This window comes from Arachis hypogaea, chromosome 7, assembly GCF_003086295.3.
Source record: "Arachis hypogaea cultivar Tifrunner chromosome 7, arahy.Tifrunner.gnm2.J5K5, whole genome shotgun sequence".
NCBI classification, from domain to species: domain Eukaryota; kingdom Viridiplantae; phylum Streptophyta; class Magnoliopsida; order Fabales; family Fabaceae; genus Arachis; species Arachis hypogaea.
Window position 1 is genome coordinate 34341681 of NC_092042.1, and position 5762 is coordinate 34347442.

Genomic DNA, 5762 nt, shown 5'->3' on the forward strand with positions numbered 1-5762 from the left:
AGTTTTGGCATCTCACTCTATCCTTTGAAATTCAGAATGATTGGCTTCTTTAGGAACTTAGAATCCAGATAGTGTTATTGATTCTCCTAGTAGAGTATGATGATTCTTGATCATAGCTATTTATTGAGTCTTGGCTGTGGCCCAAAGCACTCTGTCTTCCAGTATTACCACCGGATACATACATGCCACAGACACATAATTGGGTGAACCTTTTCAGATTGTGACTCAGCTTTGCTAGAGTCCCCAACTAGAGGTGTCCAGGGTTCTTAAGCACACTCTTATTGCCTTGGATCACAACTTTATTTCTTTCTTTTTCTTTCTTTTCTCTTTCTTTTTCTTTCTCTTTTTTTTTCGAAATTTTTTTTTTCATAGCTTTTTCTTGCTTCAAGAATCATTTTTATGATTTTTCAGATCCTCAGTAACATGTCTCCTTTTTCATCATTCTTTCAAGAGCCAACATTCATGAACCACAAATTCAAGATACATATACACTGTTTAAGCATACATTCAGAAAACAAAAATATTGCCACCACATCAAATTAATTAAACTGTTATAAAATTCAAAATTCATGCAATTCTTTCTTTTTCATTTAAGCACGTTTTTATTCAAGAAAGGTGATGGATTCATAGAACATTCATAACTTTAAGGCATAGACACTAAGACACTAATGATCACAAGACACAAACATGGACAAACATAAGCATACAATTCAAAAAACAGAAGAATAAAGAACAAGGAAATCAAAGAACGGGTCCACCTTAGTGATGGCGGCTTGTTCTTCCTCTTGAAGATCCTATGGAGTGCTTGAGCTCCTCAATGTCTCTTCCTTGTCTTTGTTGCTCCTCTCTCATGATTCTTTGATCTTCTCTAATTTCATGGAGGATGATGGAGTGTTCTTGATGCTCCACCCTTAGTTGTCCCATGTTGGAACTCAATTCTCCTAGGGAGGTGTTTAGTTGCTCCTAATAGTTTTGTGGAGGAAAGTGCATCCCTTGAGGAATCTCAGGGATTTCATGATGAGTAGGGTCTCTTGTGTGCTCCATCCTCTTCTTAGTGTTGGGCTTGTCCTCATCAATGGGGATGTCTCCCTCTATGTCAACTCCAACTGAATAATAGAGGTGACAAATGAGATGAGGAAAGGCTAACCTTGCCAAGGTAGAGGACTTGTCCGCCACCTTATAGAGTTCTTGGGCTATAACCTCATGAACTTCTATTTCTTCTCCAATCATGATGCTATGGATCATGATAGCCCGGTCTATGGTAACTTCGGACCGGTTGCTAGTGGGAATGATTGAGCGTTGTATAAACTCTAACCATCCTCTAGCCACGGGCTTGAGGTCATGCCTTCTCAATTGAACCGGCTTTCCTCTTGAATCTCTCTTCCATTAGGCGCCCTCTTCACATATGACTGTGAGGACTTGGTCCAATCTTTGATCAAAGTTGACCCTTCTAGTGTAAGGATGTTCATCTCCTTGCATCATGGGCAAGTTGAACGCCACCCTCACACTTTCCGGACTAAAATCCAAGTATTTCCCCCGAACCATAGTAAGATAATTCTTTGGATTCGGGTTCACACTTTGGTCATGGTTCTTGGTGATCCATGCATTGGCATAGAACTCTTGAACCATCAAGATTCTGACTTGTTGAATGGGGTTGGTAAGAACTTCCCAACCTCTTCTTCGGATCTCATGTCGGATCTCCGGATATTCACCCTTTTTGAGTGAAAAAGGGACCTCGGGGATCACCTTCTTCAAGGCCACAACTTCATAGAAATGGTCTTGATGCACCCTTGAGATGAATCTCTCCATCTCCCATGACTCGGAGGTGGAAGCTTTTGCCTTCCCTTTCCTCTTTCTAGAGGTTTCTCCGGCCTTGGATGCCATAAATGGTTATGGAAAAACAAAAAGCAATGCTTTTACCACACCAAACTTAAAACGTTTGCTCGTCCTCGAGCAAAAGAAGAAAGAAGAGAGTAGAAGAAGAAGAAATGAAGGAGATGGAGATGGCTTTGTGTTCGGCCAAAAGGGAGAAGAAGTGGTGTTTAGGTTGTGTGAAAATGAAGGAGTGAAGGAGGGTTTATATAGGAGTGGGGGGAAGGGGTGTTGAGGTGATTGGTGAATGGGTGAAGAAGAGAGAGAGAGTGGTAGGGTAGGTGGGGATCCTGTGGGGTCCACAGATCCTGAGGTGTCAAGGAAAAGTCATCCCTGCACCAAATGGCAAACAAAATCACGTTTTTAGCCATTTCTGGCGTTAAACGCCGGGCTGGTGCCCATTTCTGGCGTTTAACGCCAGCTTCTTGCCCCTTTCTGGCGTTTAACGCCAGTCTGGTGCCCCTTTCTGGCGTTAAACGCCCAGAATGGTGCCAGACTGGGCGTTAAATGCCCAACAGCTAACCTCACTGGCATTTAAACGCCAGTAGGTGCATCCTCCAGGGTGTGCTATTTTTCTTCCTGTTTTTCATTCTGTTTTTGCTTTTTTCATTGATTTTGTGACTTCTCATGATCATCAACCTACAAAAAAGAGAAAATAACAAAATAAACTAGATAAAATATAACATTGGGTTGCCTCCCAACAAGCGCTTCTTTAATGTCAGTAGGTTGACAGAGGACTCTCATGGAGCCTCACAGATACTCAGAGCCATGTTGGAACCTCCCAACACCAAACTTAGAGTTTGAATGTGGGGGTTCAACACCAAACTTAGAGTTTGGTTGTGGCCTCCCAACACCAAACTTAGAGTTTGACTGTGGGGGCTCTGTTTGACTCTGTTTTGAGAGAAGCTCTTCATGCTTCCTCTCCATGATGACAGAGGGATATCCTTGAGCTTTAAACACCAAGGATTCTTCATTCACTTGAATGATCAACTCTCCTCTATCAACATCAATCACAGCCTTTGCTGTGGCTAGGAAGGGTCTGCCAAGGATGATGGATTCATCCATGCACTTCCCAGTCTCTAGGACTATAAAATCAGTAGGGATGTAATGGTCCTCAACTTTAACTAGAACATCCTCTACAAGTCCATGGGCTTGTTTTCTTGAATTGTCTGCCATCTCTAGTGAGATTTTTGCAGCTTGCATCTCAGAGATCCCTAACTTCTCCATTACAGAGAGAGGCATGAGGTTTACACTTGACCCTAAGTCACACAAGGCCTTCTTGAAGGTCATGGTGCCTATGGTACAAGGTATTGAAAACTTCCCAGGATCCTGTCTCTTTTGAGGCAGTTTCTGCCTAGACAAGTTATCCAGTTCCTTGGTGAGCAAAGGAGGTTCATCCTCCCAAGTCTCATTTCCAAACAACTTGTCATTCAGCTTCATGATTGCTCCAAGGTATTTAGCAACTTGCTCCTCAGTGACATACTCATCCTCTTCAGAGGAAGAATACTCATCAGAGCTCATGAATGGCAGAAGTAAGTCCAATGGAATCTCTATGGTCTCAGTTTGAGCCTCAGATTCCCATGGTTCCTCATTGGGGAACTCATTGGAGGCCAATGGACGTCCAGTGAGGCCTTCCTCAGTGGCGTTTACTGCCTCTTCTTCCTCCCAAAATTTGGCCATGTTGATGGCCTTGCACTCTCCTTTTGGATTTTCTTCTGTATTGCTTGGAAGAGTACTAGGAGGGAGTTCAGTAATTTTCTTGCTCAGCTGACCCACTTGTCCTTCCAAGTTTCTAATGGAAGACCTAGTTTCAGTCATGAAACTTTGAGTGGTTTTGATTAGATCAGAGACCATGGCTACTAAGTCAGAGTTATTCTGCTTAGAACTCTCTGTCTGTTGCTGAGAAGATGATGGAAAAGGCTTGCTATTGCTAAACCTGTTTCTTCCACCATTATTGTTCTTGAAACCTTATTGAGGTCTCTGTTGATCCTTCCATGAAAGATTTGGATGATTCCTCCATGAAGGATTATAGGTGTTTCCATAGGGTTCTCCCATGTAATTCACCTCTTCCATTGAAGGGTTCTCAGGATCATAAGCTTCTTCCTCAGATGAAGCTTCCTTAGTACTGCTTGGTGCATTTTGCATTCCAGACAGACTTTGAGAAATCATATTGACTTGTTGGGTCAATATTTTATTCTGAGCCAAAATGGCATTCAGAGTGTCAATCTCAAGAACTCCTTTCTTCTGACTAGTCCCATTGTTCACAGGATTTCTTTCAGAAGTGTACATGAATTGGTTATTTGCAACCATTTCAATCATTTCTTGAGCTTCAGTAGGCGTCTTCTTCAGATGAAGAGATCCTCCAGAAGAGCTATCCAAAGACATCTTGGATAGTTCAGAGAGACCATCATAGAAAATACCTATGATGCTCCATTCAGAAAGCATATCAGAAGGACACTTTCTGATTAATTGTTTGTATCTTTCCCAAGCTTCATAAAGGGATTCTCCTTCCTTCTGTCTGAAGGTTTGGACTTCCACTCTAAGCTTACTCAATTTTTGAGGTGGAAAGAACTTTGCCAAGAAGGCATTGACTAGCTTTTCCCAAGAGTCTAGACTTTCTTTAGGTTGAGAGTCCAACCATGTCCTAGCTCTGTCTCTTACAGCAAAAGGGAATAGCATAAGTCTGTAGACCTCAGGGTCAACCCCATTAGTCTTGACTGTGTCACAGATTTGCAAGAACTCAGCTAAAAACTGATGAGGATCTTCCAATGGAAGTCCATGGAACTTGCAATTCTGTTGCATTAGAGAAACTAGTTGAGGCTTAAGCTCAAAGTTGTTTGCTCTAATGGCAGGGATAGAGATGCTTCTCCCATAGAAATCGGGAGTAGGTGCAGTGAAGTCACCCAGCACCTTCCTTGCATTGTTGGCATTGTTGTTTTCGGCTGCTATGTGTTCTTTTTCTTTGAAGAATTCGGCCAGGTCCTCTAAAGATAGTTGTGCTTTGGCTTCTCTTAGCTTTCTCTTCAAGGTCCTTTCAGGTTCAGGATCAGCTTCAACAAGAATGCCTTTGTCTTTGCTCCTGCTCATATGAAAGAGAAGAGAACAAGAAAATGTGGAATCCTCTATGTCACAGTATAGAGATTCCTTTAGGTGTCAGAGGAAAAGAAGAGTAGAAGACAGAAGTAGAAAATTCGAACTTATCAAAGAAGATGGAGTTCGAATTTTGCATTAAGGGATAGTGTTAGTCCATAAATAGAAGGATGTGAGATGAAGGGAAGTGATTTTCGAAAATTAAGTAAAAAAATTTGAAAACATTTTTTGAAAAACATTACTTAATTTTCGAAAATGAAAGTGGGAAAGAAATCAGGTGATTTTTGAAAAAAATTTTGAAATCAGAAATTAAAAAGATTTGATTGAAAACTATTTTGAAAAAGATGTGGTTAAGAAGATATGATTAGTTTTAAAAAATGTGATTGAGAAGATATGATTTGAAAAATATTTCAAAAAGATATGATTTTGAAAATTAAAAACTTGACTAACAAGAAAAGATATGATTCAAACATTAAACCTTTCTCAACAGAAAAGGCAACACACTTGAAATGTTGAATCAAATCATTAATTGATAGTAAGTATCTTTGAAAATAGAAAGAAATTGATTTTGAAAATATATGATTGAAAAGATATAATTTGAAAAAGATTTGATTTTGAAAAACTTTGAAAACCTGAAATAAAATTGCATTGAAAACAGAATCTTCCCCCTTGTGCCATCCTGGCGTTAAACGCCCAGAATGGTGCACATTCTGGTGTTTAACGCCCAAAACTATACCCTTTTGGGCGTTAAACGCCCAACCAGGTACCCTGGCTGGCGTTTAAACGCCAGTCTGTCCTTC

The 5762-nt window shown here is 40.7% G+C and overlaps 1 non-coding gene across 1 annotated transcript; it reads left to right on the forward strand.

Annotated features, from left to right (window-relative positions):
* The first annotated feature begins 4311 nt into the window (after positions 1 to 4311).
* LOC112704547 (small nucleolar RNA R71) lies at positions 4312 to 4419 on the forward strand. The gene has a single exon (XR_003155167.1). It is a non-coding gene; the product is annotated as a small nucleolar RNA R71 (small nucleolar RNA).
* Positions 4420 to 5762: the final 1343 nt, after the last annotated feature.